The sequence below is a fragment of the Bufo bufo genome, chromosome 1 (genome assembly GCF_905171765.1).
Source record: "Bufo bufo chromosome 1, aBufBuf1.1, whole genome shotgun sequence".
NCBI lineage: Eukaryota > Metazoa > Chordata > Amphibia > Anura > Bufonidae > Bufo > Bufo bufo.
This window is the reverse complement of record NC_053389.1, coordinates 826,785,478-826,807,908: the sequence shown is the minus strand read 5'-3', so window position 1 is coordinate 826,807,908 and position 22,431 is coordinate 826,785,478. Positions and strand designations below refer to the sequence as shown.

At 47.1% G+C, this 22,431-nt stretch overlaps 1 long non-coding RNA gene across 1 annotated transcript; it reads right to left on the bottom strand.

Moving 5' to 3' along the window:
- Positions 1 to 246: 246 nt before the first annotated feature.
- On the bottom strand, positions 247 to 16,633 carry LOC120987281. The gene is made up of 3 exons (XR_005775977.1): positions 16,548 to 16,633; positions 11,431 to 11,432; positions 247 to 323 (listed from the first exon to the last, which is right to left on the bottom strand). It is a non-coding gene; the product is annotated as an uncharacterized LOC120987281 (long non-coding RNA).
- Between the last annotated feature and the right edge of the window lie 5,798 nt (positions 16,634 to 22,431).

Below are 22,431 nucleotides of genomic sequence, written 5' to 3'. Positions count from 1 at the left end.
ATACACCATCTTTGCACCCCTGACACAGAAATATAATTATAAATCTGGCTGTTAATTCTGTGGGTGAACTATAGTGATTTTTTTTTTTTGTGCAATGCACCTTTTTTGTACCCCTGACACAGAAATATTGTTAAGATATATGACATCTTTTTATATGCCCTTATACAGCTTATCCATTGATCTACAGTCATATAAATATGTTGTCTGTTTGTTAACCAAGAAGTGTTTAAATAAAGTTGCACTCAGAAAAAAAAAAAAAAAGAGGCTGCAGTGAGCAGAGCAGTGTGTGTTCCTGAGGAAACAAAAGCATGGTGTCTGTGTGACTTTGTCCTCCATCAGAGATCTTCTGTAATCCACAAGATAGGTTCAGAAGCAACTTAATCCGGTTATCCTATCTCTTAAGTAAAGAAATGGCAACAGGTTATGGGCCCAGGAGAGATGGAACGAGCCGATGGAGCAGGCTACTTTTGGATGGAGATGAGAAGAATTATGAGCCGTGGGAGACAAAGTTCCTCGGCCATCTACGCTTGATGAATCTTAAAGAAACCATCCTGCATGAACCAGCAGATGGAGTGGATCCTATGCAAGATAGGAATAAGAATGAAGAAGCTTATGCTGAACTAATACAATTCCTAGATGATAAAAGTCTATCTCTTATAATGAGAGAAGCAACTGATAATGGAAGGAAAGCGCTGAAAATCATGAGAGATCATTACGCTGGCCAAGGAAAGCCACGTATCATACATTTATACACAGAACTAACATCTCTTCAGAAATCTGAATGTGAAAGTGCCACAGACTATATCATACGCACAGAAACAGCCATTACAGCACTCAGAAATGCAGGAGAGACCCTCAGTGATGGACTATTAGTTGCTATGATTCTTAAAGGCCTGAATCATTCAAACCATTTGCAATCCATATAACACAAGGTAAAGAAGATATGACTTTTACTGATTTTAAAACCAAGTTAAGGATTTTTAAGGACACTGAAAAATATGGTAGCAGCACAAGCACTGATAATGTTCTGAAGGTCAGCACCCCTGTTATACCAACAAAGGAGAGAGACATCATTATCTGCTACAGTTGTAATCAGAAAGGTCACAAAGCCAATGCCTGTCCAAGCAGAATGAATACAAGGAAGACACAGAGGTGTAATTATTGCAGGAGCTCCACTCACAGAGAGACATTGTGCAGACGAAAAGCACGAGACAATGTAAAGCATGTAGTCGATGATACAGAACAAACATTTGCTTTTAAAATAAGCGAAGACCAGTTAAGCAATCCCGTAACAAAAAGCCTGATGGTAGATACAGGAGCAACATCGCATATTATTACAGACATTAGGAAATTTAAAAGATTTGACACCTCGTTTAAGCCGGAGAAACGCTACATGGAGTTGGCAGATGGGAAAAGAACTTCCGGTGTAGCGCTCAAGAGAGGCGACGCAGAAGTGTACCTAATGGACAGTAAGGGAAAACAAATGAGGACATTGCTACAAAACGCATTATTTATCCCCACATATCCACAAGACATTTTCTCCGTTGAAGCAGCAACAAGGAATTGAATTCTGTTGAATTCCGACAAGATGACAGTATTCTGGCTCATAAGAATGGTACAAAATTTATTATTAAGAAATACAACAGGCTTTACTATTTGGACACCTATAAGGGATGTGAAGACAGTTGTTACGGTTGTTATGATATTCAGATATGGCATGAAATCCTTGGTCATTGTAATTACGATGAAATCTTGAAACTACAGAACCTAGTAGATGGAATGAAGATCCAAGGTAAGGTTGATAAGTCCAACCTGAATTGTGAGATTTGTACCCAAGGGAAATTTGCTCAGAGTAGAAACAGAGAGTCTGACACCCGTGCAAAATACTCACTTGAACTAGTCCGCACAGATTTTGCAGGTCCTATAGAGCCAGTTGCAAAGGACGGATTCAAATACATCATAGCGTTCACTGATGATTATTCTGGTGCAGTGTTTGTATTCTTTCTGAAAAACAAGAGTGACACAGTTCTAGCCACAGAGAAGTTTATCGCTGATACTGCCCCCTATGGGACCATCAAGAAAATGAGGTCAGACAATGGTACCGAATTCACATCGAATGACTTCCAGTCACTACTCATAAAGAGGAGCATAAGACATGAGACTTCAGTACCTTACTCACCACACCAAAATGGAACGGCTGAAAGAAACTGGAGAACACTGATAGAGATGGCAAGATGTATGCTAATAGAGAGTAAAGTACCAAAAGAGTTATGGACATATGCAGTGATGACAGCAGCTATGATTCGAAATCAATGTTTTAACAGTCGTTTGAAGCAAACGCCGTACAACATACTGACAGGAAAGAAACCAGACTTTTCAAAAATGAAGATTTTTGGATCAGAATGTTTTGCATACAAACACAATAAGAAAAAGTTGGATCCAAAATGCACAAAAGGGATTTTTGTAGGATATGACAAAAATAGTCCCTCTTACCTGGTGTATTACCCTGAAACTGGCAAAGTCTTCAAGCACAGACTAGTAAAGTTCATTGAAAAGGACGTAATCGAGAAACAATTTCAGACTGAGCTGTTGGATAATAATGATGATGACTATGAGGAAAGGAGTGTAATTCCTGTATCAAGTCCAATGACTAAAGAGACCCCAGATTCTTTAGTGGAGATTGCAGAGGACAAAGATGATAACCATGGTGCAAGATACCCTACAAGAAATAGAAAAACTCCTCAGTATTTAAATGACTATGTACTAGAATCTGTTCGTGATGACCAGGTACTGATGAATATGCAGGGTGGGGCCATTTATATGGATACACCTTAATAAAATGGGAATGGTTGGTGATATTACCTTCCTGTTTGTGGCACATTAGTATATGTGAGGGGGGAAACTTTTCAAGATGGGTGGTGACCATGGCGGCCATTTTGAAGTTGGCCATTTTGGATCCAACTTTTGTTTTTTAAATAGGAAGAGGGTCATGTGACACATCAAACTTATTGGGAATTTCACAAGAAAAACAATGGTGTGCTTGGTTTTAACGTAACTTTATTCTTTCATGAGTTATTTACAAGTTTCTCTTTGTTTACAGCCATTGACATGTCGCCGAGGTTAACACATAGAAATTGTGTTGATGTCTGGTGAACGCAGTAACCGGGTCATTTCAGCAGATTTCAATGCAAGACACCATAACTTTATTCTTTCATGAGTTATTTACAAGTTTCTGACCACTTATAAAATGTGTTCATTGTGCTGCCCATTGTGTTGGATTGTCAATGCAACCCTCTTCTCCCACTCTTCACACACTGATAGCAACACCGCAGGAGAAATGCTAGCACAGGCTTCCAGTATCCGTAGTTTCAGGTGCTGCACATCTCGTATCTTCACAGCATAGACAATTGCCTTCAGATGACCCCAAAGATAAAAGTCTAAGGGGGTCAGATCGGGAGACCTTGGGGGCCATTCGACGACCAATCCACTTTCCAGGAAACTGTTCATCTAGGAATGCTCGGACCTGACACCCATAATGTGGTGGTGCACCATCTTGCTGGAAAAACTCAGGGAACGTGCCAGCTTCAGTGCATAAAGAGGGAAACACATCATCATGTAGCAATTTCGCATATCCAGTGGCCTTGAGGTTTCCATTGATGAAGAATGGCCCCACTATCTTTGTACCCCATATACCACACCATGCCATCAATTTTTTTGTTCCAAGAGTCTTGGAGGGATCTATCCAATGTGGGTTATTGTCAGACCAATAGCGGTGGTTTTGTTTGTTAACTTCACCATTCACATAAAAGTTTGCCTCATCACTGAACAAAATCTTCTGCGTAAACTGAGGGTCCTGTTCCAATTTTTGTTTTGCCCATTCTGCAAATTCAGTGCGCCGATCTGGGTCATCCTCGTTGAGATGCTGCAGTAGCTGGAGTTTGTAAGGGTGCCATTTGTGAGTAGCTAATATCCGCCGAAGGGATGTTCGACTAATGCCACTCTCCAGTGACATGCGGCGAGTGCTACGCTGTGGGCTCTTGCTGAATGAAGCTAGGACAGCCACTGATGTTTCTTCATTAGAGACAGATTTCATGCGTCTACATTTTGGCAAATCCAACACTGAACCAGTTTCATGAAACTTAGCAAGCAGTTTTCTAACTGTAGCATGGGAGATGGGTGGTCTCGTAGGGTGTCTTGCATTGAAATCTGCTGCAATGACCCGGTTACTGTGTTCACCAGACATTAACACAATTTCTATCCGCTCCTCACGTGTTAACCTCGGCGACATGTCAATGGCTGTAAACAAAGAGAAACTTGTAAATAACTCATGTTTTTCTTGTGAAATTCCCAATAAGTTTGATGTGTCACATGACCCTCTTCCTATTGAAAAAACAAAAGTTGGATTCAAAATGTCCGACTTCAAAATGGCCGCCATGGTCACTACTTATCTTGAAAAGTTTCCCCCCTCACATATACTAATGTGCCACAAACAGGAAGTTAATATCACCAACCATTCGCATTTTATTAAGGTGTATCCATATAAATGGCCCACCCTGTAGATTACTGCTATAGAGCACATGATGTACCCCAGACCTTCAGAGAAGCCATGGAAACACCCCAGTCACAAAGTTGGTTAGATGCAAGGAAAGAAGAGATGGAATCACTAAAGGAGAATGATACCTTCACATTGACCACATTACCAGAAGGTAAAAATTCAGTGGGGGGTAGATGGGTATATGTGATAAAAAGCAATGCAAATGGAACTGAAACATACAAAGCCAGGTTTGTGGCAAAAGGTTATAATCAAGTAAAAGATTTTTCTACAACTGCAAATTTTACTTTATTGTGCATTTTGATGCAAATGGCAGCACAATATGATTTAATTTTGCATCAAATGGATGTGAAGACAGCTTACTTGCATGCCCCAATTGATTGTGATATATATATATATATAGACCAACCAGAAGGTTTTGAGATCAAAGATGACACAAATAAGAAGCTAGTTCTCAAACTAAAAAAGTCACTGTATGGTCTTAAGCAATCGGGAAGAAACTGGAACAAGATGCTACAAGATTATCTATGTTCAAATGCATGTATACAAAATTCTGTAGACCATTGTGTATATGTCAAACAGAATGGCAATGAACAAGCAATATTACTAATATGGGTTGATGATCTGATCATTGCTGCAAGCAATGAAAAACTACTCAATGATGTGAAGTTAACACTTGCGACAAAATTCAAAATGAAGGATCTTGGGAAACTGAACTATTTTTTGGGCATCAATTTTAGACAGACTAGTGAAACGGTGAAGATGAATCAGAAGAGATACATTTTGAAAATGATAGAAAGATTTGGTATGTCAGATTGTAAACCAAGATCTACTCCCTGTGAACAAAAATTTGATTTCTACGACAAAAGTGAACTTGCAGATGTAAAAAGCTATCGGGAGATAGTAGGCAGTTTGATTTATGTGGCTACGTGTACAAAGCCGGATTTGAGTTGGACTATAAGCAAACTGTCACAACACTTTTCACAACCAAGTGTACAACACATGATCACTGCCAAACACGTACTTAGATACTTGAAAGGAACTGTCAATTTTGAACTATGCTACAGAAAATGTAAAGAGAAATTAAAACTAGAGGCGTATAGTGATGCCAGTTGGGCCTCGGACCAGATTGATAGGAGAAGCACAACAGGATATTGTTTCAGCCTGACTGAAAATGGACCTCTGATTTCTTGGAAGTCAAAGAAACAACCAACAATTGCACTATCTTCCTGTGAAGCTGAATATATAGCATTAGCCGCAACCACACAGGAGAGTCTATAAGAGAATTGGACAGTGAATGTCAGTATGAGCCAGTAAAGATTTTTGAAGACAATCAGAGTGCGATAGCTCTCGCAAAGAACCCAGTTTACCATCAGAGATGCAAACATATTGACATTAAATTTCATTTCCTTAGATCTGTTCTGAGTGAAGGCAAGATAGATCTTGAGTATTGTTCTACGGATAAAATGGTAGCTGATGTTATGACTAAACCAATAACAAAGTTTAAGCTTGATAGGTTTGTGAGTTATATTTTTGGAATATAGATAGTAAAATGATGTAACTGTACCAAACTATTTCTCATAAGCAGTATAAGAGCAAGTGGGGGTGTTAAGATATATGACATCTTTTTATATGCCCTTATACAGCTTATCCATTGATCTACAGTAGAGTTGAGCGAACACCTGGATGTTCGGGTTCGAGAAGTTCGGCCGAACTTCCCGGAAATGTTCGGGTTCGGGATCCGAACCCGAACCCCATTGAAGTCAATGGGGACCCGAACTTTTGGGCACTAAAAAGGCTGTGAAACAGCCCAGGAAAGAGCTAGAGGGCTGCAAAAGGCAGCAACATGTAGGTAAATCCCCTGCAAACAAATGTGGATAGGGAAATGAATTAAAATAAAAATTAAAAAAATAAAAATGACCCAATATCAATTGGACAGAGGTCCCATAGCAGAGAATCTGGCTTCACGTCAGCAGAGAATCAGTCTTTTCATGCCATAGCAAAGAATATGGCTTCATGTCAGCAGAGAATCAGTCTCTTCATGCCATAGCAGAGAATCTGTCTTCATGTCATAGCAGAGAATCAGGCTTCACGTCACCCACCACTGGAACAGGACACTGTCACACATTTAGGCCCAGGCACCCAGGCAGAGGAGAGAGGTCCCGTAACAGAGAATCTGGACTTATCTTAGCGCAGAATCTGTCTTCATGTCATAGCAGAGAATCAGGCTTCACGTCACCCACCACTGGAACAGGCCACTGTCACATATTTAGGCCCAGGCACCCAGGCAGAGGAGAGCGGTCCCGTAACAGAGAATCTGGCCTTATGTCAGCGCAGAATCAGTCTTCATGTCATAGCAGAGAATCAAGCTTCACGTCACCCACCACTGGAACAGGCCACTGTCACACATTTAGGCCCAGGCACCCAGGCAGAGGAGAGAGGTCCCGTAACAGAGAATCTGGCCTTATGTCAGCACAGAATCTGTCTTCATGTCATAGCAGAGAATCAGGCTTCACGTCACCCACCACTAGAACAGGCCACTGTCACATATTTAGGCCCAGGCACTCAGGCAGAGGAGAGAGGTCCCGTAACAGAGAATCTGGCCTTATGTCAGCACAGAATCTGTCTTCATGTCATAGCAGAGAATCAGGCTTCACGTCACCCACCACTGGAACAGGCCACTGTCACACATTTAGCCCCAGGCACCCAGGCAGAGGAGAGAGGTCCCGTAACAGAGAATCTGGCCTTATGTCAGCGCAGAATCTGTCTTCATGTCATAGCAGAGAATCAGGCTTCACGTCACCCACTACTAGAACAGGCCACTGTCACACATTTAGGCCCAGGCACCCAGGCAGAGGAGAGAGGTCGCGTAACAGAGAATCTGGCTTCATGTCAGCACAGAATAAGTCTTCATGTCATAGCAGAGAATCAGGCTTCACGTCACCCACCACTGGAACAGGCCACTGTCACACATTTAGGCCCAGGCACCCAGGCAGAGAAGAGAGGTCGCGTAACAGAGAATCTGGCCTTATGTCAGCGCAGAATCTGTCTTCATGTCATAGCAGAGAATCAGGCTTCACGTCACCCACCACTGGAACAGGCCACTGTCACACATTTAGACCCAGGCACCCAGGCAGAGGAGAGAGGTCCCGTAACAGAGAATCTGGCCTTATGTCAGCGCAGAATCTGTCTTCATGTCATAGCAGAGAATCAGGCTTCACGTCACCCACCACTAGAACAGGCCACTGTCACATATTTAGGCCCAGGCACCCAGGCAGAGGAGAGAGGTCCCGTAACAGAGAATCTGGCCTTATGTCAGCACAGAATCTGTCTTCTTGTCATAGCAGAGAATCAGGCTTCAAGTCACCCACCACTGGAACAGGCCACTGTCACACATTTAGCCCCAGGCACCCAGGCAGAGGAGAGAGGTCGCGTAACAGAGAATCTGGCCTTATGTCAGCGCAGAATCTGTCTTCATGTCATAGCAGAGAATCAGGCTTCAAGTCACCCACCACTGGAATAGGCCACTGTCACACATTTAGCCCCAGGCACCCAGGCAGAGGAGAGAGGTCCCGTAACAGAGAATCTGGCCTTATGTCAGCGCAGAATCTGTCTTCATGTCATAGCAGAGAATCAGGCTTCACGTCACCCACCACTAGAACAGGCCACTGTCACACATTTAGGCCCAGGCACCCAGGCCGAGGAGAGAGGTCGCGTAACAGAGAATCTGGCCTTATGTCAGCGCAGAATCTGTCTTCATGTCATAGCAGAGAATCAGGCTTCACGTCACCCACCACTGGAACAGGCCACTGTCACACATTTAGACCCAGGCACCCAGGCAGAGGAGAGAGGTCCCGTAACAGAGAATCTGGCCTTATGTCAGCGCAGAATCTGTCTTCATGTCATAGCAGAGAATCAGGCTTCACGTCACCCACCACTAGAACAGGCCACTGTCACATATTTAGGCCCAGGCACCCAGGCAGAGGAGAGAGGTCCCGTAACAGAGAATCTGGCCTTATGTCAGCACAGAATCTGTCTTCATGTCATAGCAGAGAATCAGGCTTCAAGTCACCCACCACTGGAACAGGCCACTGTCACACATTTAGCCCCAGGCACCCAGGCAGAGGAGAGAGGTCGCGTAACAGAGAATCTGGCCTTATGTCAGCGCAGAATCTGTCTTCATGTCATAGCAGAGAATCAGGCTTCAAGTCACCCACCACTGGAATAGGCCACTGTCACACATTTAGCCCCAGGCACCCAGGCAGAGGAGAGAGGTCCCGTAACAGAGAATCTGGCCTTATGTCAGCGCAGAATCTGTCTTCATGTCATAGCAGAGAATCAGGCTTCACGTCACCCACCACTAGAACAGGCCACTGTCACACATTTAGGCCCAGGCACCCAGGCCGAGGAGAGAGGTCGCGTAACAGAGAATCTGGCCTTATATCAGCGCAGAATCTGTCTTCATGTCATAGCAGAGAAACAGGCTTCACGTCACCCACCACTGGAACAGGCCACTGTCACATATTTAGGCCCAGGCACCCAGGCAGAGGAGAGAGGTCCCGTAACAGAGAATCAGGCCTTATGTCAGCGCAGAATCTGTCTTCATGTCATAGCAGAGAATCAGGCTTCACTTCACCCACCACTGGAACAGGCCACTGTCACACATTTAGGCCCAGGCACCCAGGCAGAGGAGAGAGGTCCCGTAACAGAGAATCTGGCCTTATGTCAGCGCAGAATCTGTCTTCATGTCATAGCAGAGAAACAGGCTTCACGTCACCCACCACTGGAACAGGCCACTGTCACATATTTAGGCCCAGGCACCCAGGCAGAGGAGAGAGGTCCCGTAACAGAGAATCAGGCCTTATGTCAGCGCAGAATCTGTCTTCATGTCATAGCAGAGAATCAGGCTTCACTTCACCCACCACTGGAACAGGCCACTGTCACACATTTAGGCCCAGGCACCCAGGCAGAGGAGAGAGGTCGCGTAACAGAGAATCTGGCCTTATGTCAGCACAGAATCTGTCTTCATGTCATAGCAGAGAATCAGGCTTCACGTCACCCACCACTGGAACAGGCCACTGTCACACATTTAGGCCCAGGCACCCAGGCAAAGGAGAGAGGTCGCGTAACAGAGAATCTGGCCTTATGTCAGCGCAGAATCTGTCTTCATGTCATAGCAGAGAATCAGGCTTCACGTCACCCACCACTGGAACAGGCCACTGTCACACATTTAGGCCCAGGCACCCAGGCAGAGGAGAGAGGTCCCGTAACAGAGAATCTGGCCTTATGTCAGCACAGAATAAGTCTTCATGTCATAGCAGAGAATCAGGCTTCACGTCACCCACCACTGGAACAGGCCACTGTCACACATTGAGGCCCAGGCACCCGGCAGAGGAGAGAGGTCGCGTAACAGAGAATCTGGCTTCATGTCAGCACAGAATCTGTCTTCATGTCATAGCAGAGAATCAGGCTTCAAGTCACCCACCACTGGAACAGGCCACTGTCACACATTTAGCCCCAGGCACCCAGGCAGAGGAGAGAGGTCGCGTAACAGAGAATCTGGCCTTATGTCAGCGCAGAATCTGTCTTCATGTCATAGCAGAGAATCAGGCTTCAAGTCACCCACCACTGGAATAGGCCACTGTCACACATTTAGCCCCAGGCACCCAGGCAGAGGAGAGAGGTCCCGTAACAGAGAATCTGGCCTTATGTCAGCGCAGAATCTGTCTTCATGTCATAGCAGAGAATCAGGCTTCACGTCACCCACCACTAGAACAGGCCACTGTCACACATTTAGGCCCAGGCACCCAGGCCGAGGAGAGAGGTCGCGTAACAGAGAATCTGGCCTTATATCAGCGCAGAATCTGTCTTCATGTCATAGCAGACAATCAGGCTTCACGTCACCCACCACTGGAACAGGCCACTGTCACACATTTAGGCCCAGGCACCCAGGCAGAGGAGAGAGGTCGCGTAACAGAGAATCTGGCCTTATGTCAGCGCAGAATCTGTCTTCATGTCATAGCAGAGAAACAGGCTTCACGTCACCCACCACTGGAACAGGCCACTGTCACATATTTAGGCCCAGGCACCCAGGCAGAGGAGAGAGGTCCCGTAACAGAGAATCAGGCCTTATGTCAGCGCAGAATCTGTCTTCATGTCATAGCAGAGAATCAGGCTTCACGTCACCCACCACTGGAACAGGCCACTGTCACACATTGAGGCCCAGGCACCCGGCAGAGGAGAGAGGTCGCGTAACAGAGAATCTGGCTTCATGTCAGCACAGAATAAGTCTTCATGTCATAGCAGAGAATCAGGCTTCACGTCACCCACCACTGGAACAGGCCACTGTCACACATTTAGGCCCCGGCACCCAGACAGAGGAGAGGTTCATTCAACTTTGGGTTGCCCTGCAATATAATGGTAAAATGAAATTAAAAATAGTATTGAATGAGGAAGTGCCCTGGAGTAGAATAATATATTGTTAAGGGGAGGTAGTTAATATCTAATCTGCACAAGGGATGGACAGGTCCTGTGGGATCCATGCCTGGTTCATTTTTATGAACGTTAGCTTGTCCACATTGGCTGTAGACAGGCGGCTGCGTTTGTCTGTAATGACGCCCCCTGCCGTGCTGAATACACGTTCAGAAAAAACGCTGGCCGCCGGGCAGGCCAGCACCTCCAAGGCATAAAAGGCTAGCTCTGGCCACGTGGAAAATTTGGAGACCCAGAAGTTGAATGGGGCCGAACCATCAGTCAGTTCGTGGAGGGGTGTGCACAGGTACTGTTCCACCATGTTAGTGAAATGTTGCCTCCTGCTAACACGTTCCGTATCAGGTGGTGGTGCAGTTAGCTGTGGCGTGTTGACAAAACTTTTCCACATCTCTGCCATGCTAACCCTGCCCTCAGAGGAGCTGGCCGTGACACAGCTGCGTTGGCGACCTCTTGCTCCTCCTCTGCCTTCGCCTTGGGGTTCCACTGGTTCCCCTGTGACATTTGGGAATGCTCTCAGTAGCGCGTCTACCAACGCGCGCTTGTACTTGCGCATCTTCCTATCACGCTCCAGTGTAGGAAGTAAGGTGGGCACATTGTCTTTGTACCGGGGATCCAGCAGGGTGGCAACCCAGTAGTCCGCACACGTTAAAATGTGGGCAACTCTGCTGTCGTTGCGCAGGCACTGCAGCATGTAGTCGCTCATGTGTGCCAGGCTGCCCAGAGGTAAGGACAAGCTGTCCTCTGTGGGAGGCGTATCGTCATCGTCCTGAGTTTCCCCCCAGCCACGCACCAGTGATGGGCCCGAGCTGCTTTGGGTGCCACCCCGCTGTGAACATGCTTCATCCTCATCCTCCTCCACCTCCTCCTCCTCATCCTCGTCCTCCTCGTCCTCCAGTAGTGGGCCCTTTCTGGCCACATTTGTACCTGGCTTCTGGTGTTTCAAAAAACCTCCCTCTGAGTCACTTCGAAGAGACTGGCCTGAAAGTGTTAAAAATGACCCCTCTTCCTCCTCTTCCTCCTGGGCCACCTCCTCTTCCATCATCGCCCTAAGTGTTTTCTCAAGGAGATATAGAAGTGGTATTGTAACGCTGATAACGGCGTCATCGCCACTGGCCATGTTGGTGGAGTACTTGAAACAACGCAACAGGGCACACAGGTCTCGCATGGAGGCCCAGTCATTGGTGGTGAAGTGGGTCTGATCCGCAGTGCGACTGACCCGTGCGTGCTGCAGCTGAAACTCCACTATGGCCTGTTGCTGCTCGCACAGTCTGTCCAGCATATGCAAGGTGGAGTTCCACCTGGTGGGTACGTCGCATATGAGGCGGTGAGCGGGAAGGCCGAAGTTACGCTGTAGCGCAGACAGGCGAGCAGCGGCAGGGTGTGAACGCCGGAAGCGCGAACAGACGGCCCGCACTTTATGCAGCAGCTCTGACATGTCGGGGTAGTTGCGAATGAACTTCTGCACCACCAAATTCAGCACATGCGCCAGGCAAGGGATGTGCGTCAAACCGGCTAGTCCCAGAGCTGCAACGAGATTTCGCACATTATCGCACACCACCAGGCCGGGCTTGAGGCTCACCGGCAGCAACCACTCGTCGGTCTGTTGTTCTATACCCCGCCACAACTCCTGTGCGGTGTGTGGGGCCTGTCCCCCAAACATATGAGTTTCAGAATGGCCTGCTGACGTTTACCCCGGGCTGTGCTGAAGTTGGTGGTGAAGGTGTGTGGCTGACTGGATGAGCAGGTGGAAGAAGAGGAGGAGGAAGCTGAGTAGGAGGAGGAGGAGACAGGAGGCAAAGAATGTTGCCCTGCGATCCTTGGCGGCGGAAGGACGTGTGCCAAACAGCTCTCCGCCTGGGGCCCAGCCGCCACTACATTTACCCAGTGTGCAGTTAGGGAGATATAGCGTCCCTGGCCGTGCTTACTGGTCCACGTATCTGTGGTTAGGTGGACCTTGCCACAGATGGCGTTGCGCAGTGCACACTTGATTTTATCGGACACTTGTTTGTGCAGGGAAGGCACGGCTCTCTTGGAGAAGTAGTGGCGGCTGGGAACAACATACTGTGGGGCAGCAAGTGACATGAGCTGTTTGAAGCTGTCTGTGTCCACCAGCCTAAATGACAGCATTTCATAGGCCAGTAGTTTAGAAATGCTGGCATTCAGGGCCAGGGATCGAGTGTGGCTAGGTGGGAATTTATGCTTTCTCTCAAATGTTTGTGAGATGGAGAGCTGAACGCTGCCGTGTGACATGGTTGAGATGCTTGGTGACGCAGGTGGTGGTGTGGTGGTACATCCCATGTTTGCTGGGCGGCAGGTGCCAACGTTCCTCCAGAGGCAGAGGAAGAGGCCGAGGCGATGGCAGCAGCAGCAGAAGAGGCCGAGGCGGCAGCAGCTGCAGAAGAGGCCGAGGCGGCAGCAGCAGAAGAGGTAGCAGGGGGAGCCTGAGTGACTTCCTTGTTTTTAAGGTGTTTACTCCACTGCAGTTCATGCTTTGCATGCAGGTGCCTGGTCATGCAGGTTGTACTAAGGTTCAGAACGTTAATGCCTCGCTTCAGGCTCTGATGGCACAGCGTGCAAACCACTCAGGTCTTGTCGTCAGCACATTGTTTGAAGAAGTGCCATGCCAGGGAACTCCTTGAAGCTGCCTTTGGGGTGCTTGGTCCCAGATGGCGGCGGTCAGTAGCAGGCGGAGTCTCTTGGCGGCGGGTGTTCTGATTTTGCCCACTGCTCCCTCTTTTGCTACGCTGTTGGCTCGGTCTCACCACTGCCTCTTCCTCCGAACTGTGAAAGTCAGTGGCACGACCTTCATTCCATGTGGGGTCTAGGACCTCATCGTCCCCTGCATCGTCTTCCACCCAGTCTTGATCCCTGACCTCCTGTTCAGTCTGCACACTGCAGAAAGACGCAGCAGTTGGCACCTGTGTTTCGTCATCATCAGAGACGTGCTGAGGTGGTATTCCCATGTCCTCATCATCAGGAAACATAAGTGGTTGTGCGTTAGTGCATTCTATCTCTTCTACCCCTGGAGAAGGGCTAGGTGGATGCCCTTGGGAAACCCTGGCAGCAGAGTCTTCAAACAGCATAAGAGACTGCTGCATAACTTGAGGCTCAGACAGTTTCTCTGATATGCATGGGGGTGATGTGACAGACTGATGGGCTTGGTTTTCATGCGCCATCTGTGCGCTTTCTGCAGAAGACTGGGTGGGAGATAATGTGATCGTGCTGGATGCACTGTCGGCCACCCAATTGACTAATGCCTGTACCTGCTCAGGCCTTACCATCCTTAGAACGGCATTGGGCCCCACCAAATATCCCTGTAAATTCTGGCGGCTACTGGGACCTGAGGTAGTTGGTACACTAGGACGTGTGGCTGTGGCAGAACGGCCACGTCCTCTCCCAGCACCAGAGGGTCCACTAACACCACCACGACCATGTCCACGTCCGCGTCCGCGTCCCTTATTAGATGTTTTTCTCATTGTTCCCGTTCACCACAATTTTGAGAATGGCAAATTTGGGAATAGTTTTTCAACCCAGAACAAAAAATTTGCTTTTACGGTCACTACAAATAACTTGACCAGCTAAAACAGTACAGATTTGGTTGAATAGAAATGTGAGGCCTGTTTTTTTTTTGCGCTGTATGACAGGTATAGGTTTAATCACAGAATCAGACTTCTATCTGCACGGTAGCGTGTGTCTTAGGTTTTTCTGAATGACACTATCAGCACCTTCAATGTAAGATATCCTTTTTGGGATAGATTTCAAGTAGGCCTCATATACCAGAAACTAGTTATTTTGAGAATGGCAAATTTGGGAATAGTTTTTCAACCCAGAACAAAAAGTGTGCTTTTACGGTCACTACAAATAACTTGACCAGCTAAAACAGTACAGATTTGGTTGAATAGAAATGTCAGGTCTATTTTTTAGGCGCTGGGTGACAGGTTCAACTTGCCCCTGATGTAGTATATGGCCTAAAAATAACCTGACTGTTGATGGTTAAATGCACTTGGGTGACACAGGCTCAGCCTGCAGCTGATGTAGGATATAGCACAAAATAACCACACTATTGATGGTTAAAAACACTTGGTGATAGCTTGTGCTGGCGCACCACAAGTCACAAAATGGCCGCCGATCACCCCAGAAAAAAGTGATATAAAAACGCTCTGGGCAGCCTCAAAAAAGTGAGCAAGTCAATAATAGCACTTCAATGATCCACAGCTGCAGATCGATCACAGAATGAAGTCTTTTGGAGGAGTTAATCTGCCTAATCTCGCCCTAACGTCGTAGCTGCAACCTCTCCCTATACTGATCATAGCAGAGTGACGTGCAGCGCTACGTGACTCAAGCTTATATAGAGCCTGGGTCACATGCTGCACTGGCCAATCACAGCCATGCCAATAGTAGGCAAGGCTGTGATGGCCTCTTGGGGCAAGTAGTATGACGCTTGTTGATTGGCTGCTTTGCAGCCTTTCAAAAAGCGCCAAGAAAGCGCCGAACCCGAACCCGGACTTTTACGAAAATGTTCGGGTTCGGGTCCGTGTCACGGACACCCCAAAATTCGGTACGAACCCGAACTATACAGTTTGGGTTCGCTCATCCCTAATCTACAGTCATATGAATATGTTGTCTGTTTGTTAACCAAGAAGTGTTTAAATAAAGTTGCACTCAGAAAAAAAAAAAACAGGCTGCAGTGAGCAGAGCAGTGTGTAGAGATGGGAAGTTCGGATCTTTTTCATGAATCGGATCTTCGGTTCACTTGCTGAGTCGGCTCTAGTCTCAAGTGAACTGAAGGTCAGGAAGGACTCGCTCCTGGCAAACACAGCTCTGCTGCAGTGAATGCAGTGGAGCAGACTGTGATGTAGTGGCTATAGTTATTGCAGGGAGTCAGATAATCGTCTGAGAGTTTATTAGTTAAAAGAATCGAATGAGTCAGAGACTGTGTCACCGAGTCCCTGCCAGGCTCCCTGCTCTGCGGCTCCCTGTCTCCTGACAAGTCAGTCCCGGGGGGGGCATTAGTATAGCATGTAGCAGAGCTGTGTGTGTACAGGGTGAATGCAGCAGTGTAGCATGTATCTACATGCTACATGCTACATGCTCCCCCCCGGACGGACTTCTCAGGAGACAGGGAGCCGCAGAGCAGGGAGCCCGGCAGGGACTCGGTGACACAGTCTCTGACTCATTCGATTCTTTTAACTAATAAACTCTCAGAGGATTCTCTGAGTCCCTGCACGACTCCCCCTGTGCTGTGAGTCAGTGCTGGCTGCCTCTGATTGGTTAGAGGGCGGGGAGGGGCGGGGCTATCTTCCACTGTAGGTTCCTATTACACCGCCTGCTGCTGCCTCTATGCTAATCTGACTGAGCGGCTTCACACGGATCGGCTCAGTCAGAGGAATCGACTCTTCCGGTTCAGTGAACTGAATCGATTCAAAAGAACGATTCGTTCATGATCCAGACATCACTAGCAGTGTGTGTTCTTGAGGAAACAAAAGCATGGTGTCTGTGTGACTTTGTCCTCCATCAGAGATCTTCTGTAATCCACAAGATAGGTTCAGAAGCAACTTAATCCGGTTATCCTATCTCTTAAGTAAAGAAATGGCAACAAATATAATAGTTAATCCATCTGTTAGTTCCATGAGTGATATATACCCATTTTTGGTGTGAGATACACGAGCACTTTATACATGACAGGGAAATTAATATAGTTAATCTGCCTGTTAAATCGGTGGGTGACATATACCTATTTTTGGTGTGAGGTACATCTGCACTGCATACGTGACAGGGAAATTATTATTCTTAATCCGTATGTTAGTTCGGTGGGTGACCTCAAAGAATGAGGAGAGCATCAAAAAAGGGCCATGGCCCTGGTCGTGGTGCTGCTGGAGCGGCTGTTGCAGGGACAGGACGTGGTTGATCTGTGCCAGCTACACGCCCAAATGAAACACCTTCCTCAGGTGCACATAGGCGACAGGACGTTCAGCGTCATTTTGTAGGCCCAAATACCGGTGTAAGAATGGTGAGGCCAAAACAAGTAAAGGCGGAAGTAGATTGGATGGCTGACAGTGCCTCCAGTTCCTTCACATTGTCTCCCACCCGGTCCCCTGCTGAAACTGCAGAGTTGGCACCTGCAGCCCATGGACATCTGTCTTTCACCTCACCCCCTTGCAAATCATCCAAGCAGTCTGAGCCCCAAGTCATGCAGCAGTCTCTTATGCTTTTTGATGCTCTGATGATGATGATGATGAAACATAGGTCCCAACTGCTGCTGCTTCCTGCCATGTGCAGAGCGGCAAGGAGGGCAGGGGTGAAGAGTTGGTGGAAGATGATGTGGAGGATGATCAGGTCCTAGACCCCACATGGAATCAAGGTCATGCGAGTGACATGTGCCGTTCGGAGGAAGAGGTGGTGGTCACACAGAGACAGCAGCACAGCAAAAGAGGGAGCAGGGTGAAAAGGCAGAGTGGCCGTCCCCTAGCCAGTATGCCTGTTGCTGCCCACTGCACCCAGGGACTGAGCACACCAAAGCCAGGTCCAATAAGTTTCCTGGCTTGGCAGTTCTTCATACAATGTGCTGCCGACAAGACACAAGTGGTTTCCACACTGTGCAATTGGAGACTGCAGTGAGGCATAAATGTTCTAAACCTCACCACCACCTGCATGACCAGGCATCTAATTGCAAAGCATGAGCTGCAGTGGAGTAGACACCTGAAAAACCACAGAAGATCTCAGACTCCTCTTCCTCCCTCTTCTGCTGTGGTCTCTGCCTCTTCCTCCCCCTCTGGAGTGACAGTGGCACCTGCCACCCCGCAAACAGAGGATGTAGCAGCAACACCACCATCTTCACCACCATCACCCAGCATGTACACACTGTCCCATGGAAGCGTTCAGCTGTCCATCCCCCAAACACTGGAGAGAAAGAGGAAGTACCCCCCTAAATACCCTCGATCCTCAAAATTCCTGGCCTTTTAAATGTCATTCCATCAGGTGGAGACAGAGACTTTTAAAAATCTTATGGCGGTGCCTGTCCCACAGTACGTGGTTCCCAGCTGCCACTACTTTTCCAGGCGAGCCATCCCTGCCCTGCAAAACCAAGTGGGGACAAAATCAGGTGTGCACTGTGCAACGCCATCTGTGGCAAGGACCACATAACTACCGATACGTGGACCAGTAAGCACGGGCAGGGAGGTTATATCTCCCTAACTGCACACTGGGTAGCTGCAGTGGTGGCTGGCCCGGAGGCGGATAGCAGTTTGACGCATGTCCTACCGCCACCGAGAATTGGAGGACATTTTGCTTTGCCTCCTGTTGCCTCCTCCTCCTACTCCACTTCCTCATCTACCGCCTCCTCATCCGATCAGCGTAACACTTTCACCACCAACTTCAGCACAGCCAGGGGGAAACAACAGCAGGCTGTTTTGAAACTCATCTGCTTGGGGGACAAACCCCACACCGCGCAGGAACTGTGAACGGGCATGGAACAACAGACCGATGAGTGGTTGGTGCCGCTGAGCCTCAAGCCCGGCCCGGTGGTGTGCGATAACGGGCAAAATCTCGTAGGAGCTGTGTGGCTAGCAGGTTTGACGCACATCCCTTGCCTGGCACATGTGCTGAATTTGGTGATGCAGAAGTTCCTGAAAAATTACCCCAATACGTCAGAGCTGCTGCAGAAAGTGGTGCAGGCCGTCTGTGCGCTCTTTCGGCGTTCTCACCCTGCTGCTGCTTGCCTGTCAGCGCTGCAGCGTAACTTTGGCCTTCCTGCTCACCGCCTCATATGCGATGTACATACAAGGTGGAACTCCACCTTGCACATGCTGGAGAGACTGTGCGAGCAGCAGCAGGCGATAGTGCAGTTTCTGCTGCAGCACGCACGGGTGAGTCTCTCTGCGGAACAGCACCACTTCACCACCAACGAGTGGGCCTCTATGCGGGACGTGTTCTGTGTTGCGCCGCTTCGAGTACTCCACCAACATGGCCAGTGCCGATGACGCCATTCTCAGCGTTACTATCCCACTTCTATATCTACTTTAAAAAACACTTTGGGCGATGATGGAAGAGGATGTGGCACAGGAGGAAGAGGAGGAGGTAGAGGGATCATTTCCACGGTAATCAGGTCAGTCATTCACAAGTGGCTCTAGGGGGGCACGAGTGTGATCAGCAACCTGGTGGAGCAGTATGTGTGCATATGCCTACACGTACTGACTGATAGGTCTTCCCCATTCAACTTCTGGGTCTCCAAATTGAGCACATGGCCTGAGCTTGCCCTTTGCGCTTTAGAGCTGCTGGCCTGCCCTGCAGCAAGTGTATTGTCCGATCGTGTGTTTAACACAGCAGGGGGAGTAATCATAGACAAGCACAGCCGCCTGTCCACAGCCAACGTGGACTAACTCACGTTCATTAAAATGAACCAGGCAGGGATCCCACAGGACTTGTCAATACCTTGTGCTGAGTAGATAAGTATGGCTACTTTCACACTAGTGGCAGCCTTCTCCGGCAGGCTGTTCCGGCGGGTGAACAGCCTGTTAGATCCGTGCTGCTGCTAGTGCAAGAGTGCCGCCGGAGGTCTGCTTCGGCCCCATTGACTATAATGGGGGCAGGCTGGAGTTCTGGTGGCAGCACGACATGTTGTAGTTTTATTCCGGCCGCCTCTCTGGCCCGCCCCCATCATAGTCAATGGGACCGAAGCGGACCTCCGGCGGCACATGTGCACTAGCGTCAGCACGGATCCTTCAGGCTGTTCACCCACCGCAACAGCCTGCCGGATATGGCTTCCGCTAGTGTGAAAGTTGCCTATACCGGCCACACCCAGCCATTGTTATACTCCAGTGCACTTTCTATTTGCATTCTCTTTTCTGTTTACCAATGTTTTGGGGTCTTCCAAATTTATAAAAAAAATAAAATAAATAAAAAAAAAAAAAAAAAAAACTGTGTTGGCCACCTCCTCCACCGCCGCTTCCACCTACACCGCCACGTCCACCGCCTTCTCAGCCTCCTACTCCACTTTGTCCTCCGCCTTCTAGTTTAAGATTTTTTATTAATTTTTTTTTATTTTCTATGTTATTTTAAGTCATTTCCCTATCCACATTTGTTTGCAGGGCAACTGTCCTGCTCCTACCCCTATTTTGCTTCCCTTTTCAGCCATCTAGCCCTTACTACGACTATTTTACAGCCATTTTAGTGCACCAAAGTTCAGGTCCCCATTGACTTTAATGGAGTTCGAGTTCGGGTCCCGAACTCGAACTTTGACCTGAAGTTCGTCAGAACCCGGCGAACCCGAACATCCACGGGTCCGCTCATCCCTACTTATGAAACCTTTTCAGGTATTTTTTGTTGATTTGCTGACTGTAGTGTAATACCAGGGGGAACATTTTCAAAATATTCAAATTTTCTGAGCTCCAGACTTTTGGGTTTTCATTAGCTGTAAGCCATAATCATCAACATTAAAAGAAATAAACAATTGAAATAGATCACTCTGTGTGTAATGAATCTATTTAATAAATGGATTTGACTTTTTGTATTTAATTGCTGATTTAAATTAACATTTTGATGATATTCTAATTACAGTTGAGCGGACACCTGGATGTTCGGGTTTGACGGGTTCGGCCGAACTTCGGCAAAAAGTTCGAGTTCGGGACCCGAACTTGACCCCGAACCCGTACCCCATTAAAGTCAATGGGGACCCGAACTTTTGATCACTAAAATGGCTGTAAAAATGTCCTGGAAAGGGCTAGAGGGCTGCAAATGGCATCAAAATGTGGTTAAGAGCATGGCAAGTGCTCTGCAAACAAATGTGGATAGGGAAATGACTTAAAATAACATAAAATACATAAAAAGAAAAAATAATAATCTTGATCTAGGAGTACGAGGTCCATATGGAGTAGGAGGTTGAGGAGGCGGTGGAAGTGGCGGTGTAGGTGAAAGCGGCGGTGGAGGAGAAGGAGGTAGCCTACACTGCTTTTTGGATTAAAATTTAAAATTAGGGTACACCCCAAAACATTGGGAAATATAACCTGTGATAACCCCCTCCAGTCATGATAAACACACGTTCAGACAATACACTGGCTGCAGGGCAGGCCAGCACCTCCAAGGGGTAAAGGGCAAGCTCAGGCCATGTGCCCAATTTGGAGACCCAGAAGTTGCAGGGGCTGACCCCTGTCAGTCAGTACTTGTAGGCGTGTGCACACTTACTGCCCCACCATGTCGCACGTCCCTGTGATGTTCACGATCCAATTTGATATCTGCTCTATCAACTTTCGATGTTCTTTTCTGCGCCTACCATGGGGATCACGGGTGGCGGGAAATCAGGGTTCCAGGCCAGAGAGGGAGCGTGAGAAAGAGAGACCACATCCAAGGGAGGATTATTTTTTTCAAATTTAAAATTATAGAGTTGAAATATGGGAGAAATGATTAAAGCATAAAAGTGTGACAACTTTTCAAAGTTTAAGCATTAAATGAAAGGATGTGGCGCGCATCAATTACTGAATAATTTATTACATTTTATTCCCTGTCACCTATGCAGAGCAGGGGTTTATTCACGTCTAAAATTGTATATTGTCAACCCAAAAATGCAACAGAAAAACTATTGAAATTTATTAAGCTGTCTACTAGGTAGAGGAGGGGTATATTACACCCAAAAATGTAACTGACAATTTTTTTTTTTTTTTCGGTCTACTAGGTATAGGAGTGGTACATCACAGCCAAAAATTGCTGAATTTCACCAGAATATATAACTGACAATTATTTTTTTTTGTTTAACCTGTCTACTAGGTATAGCAGTGGTACTATACACCCAAACATTTGTTTATTTCACCAGAAAATGTAACTGACATTTTTTTTACCGGTCCACTAGGTATAGCAGTGGTAGTGTACACACCAAAATTTGTGAATTTCACCCTAAAATGTAAATGACAATTTATTTATTTTTTAACCGGCCTACTAGGTAGAGCAGTGGTACTATACACCCAAAAATTTGTTAATTTCATCATAAAATGAAACTGACAATTTTTTTTTTTTCTTTTTACCGGTCTACTAGGTATAGCAGTGGTACTATACACACCAAAATTGGTGAATTTCACCAGAAAATGTTAATGACAAGTAGTGAAATGATATAAAATAAAACATGTACAAGAAAAAATATGGATTTATGAGGTGGAGTTCCATATGGAGTAGGAGTTTGAGAAGGCGGTGGACGTAGCGGAGTAGGTGGAAGCGGCGGTGGAGGAGGACGAGATAGCCAACACAGGTTTTTGGTTTTAATTTAATTTTGTAAAATTAAGGTACACTCCAAAAGAGTGAAATATCCAAAATACAAACATTAGCAATTGCGCTGCAGTATAACAATGGCTGGTTAGTGCCGGTATACATGTCTATTCTGCACAAGGTACGGACAAGTCCTG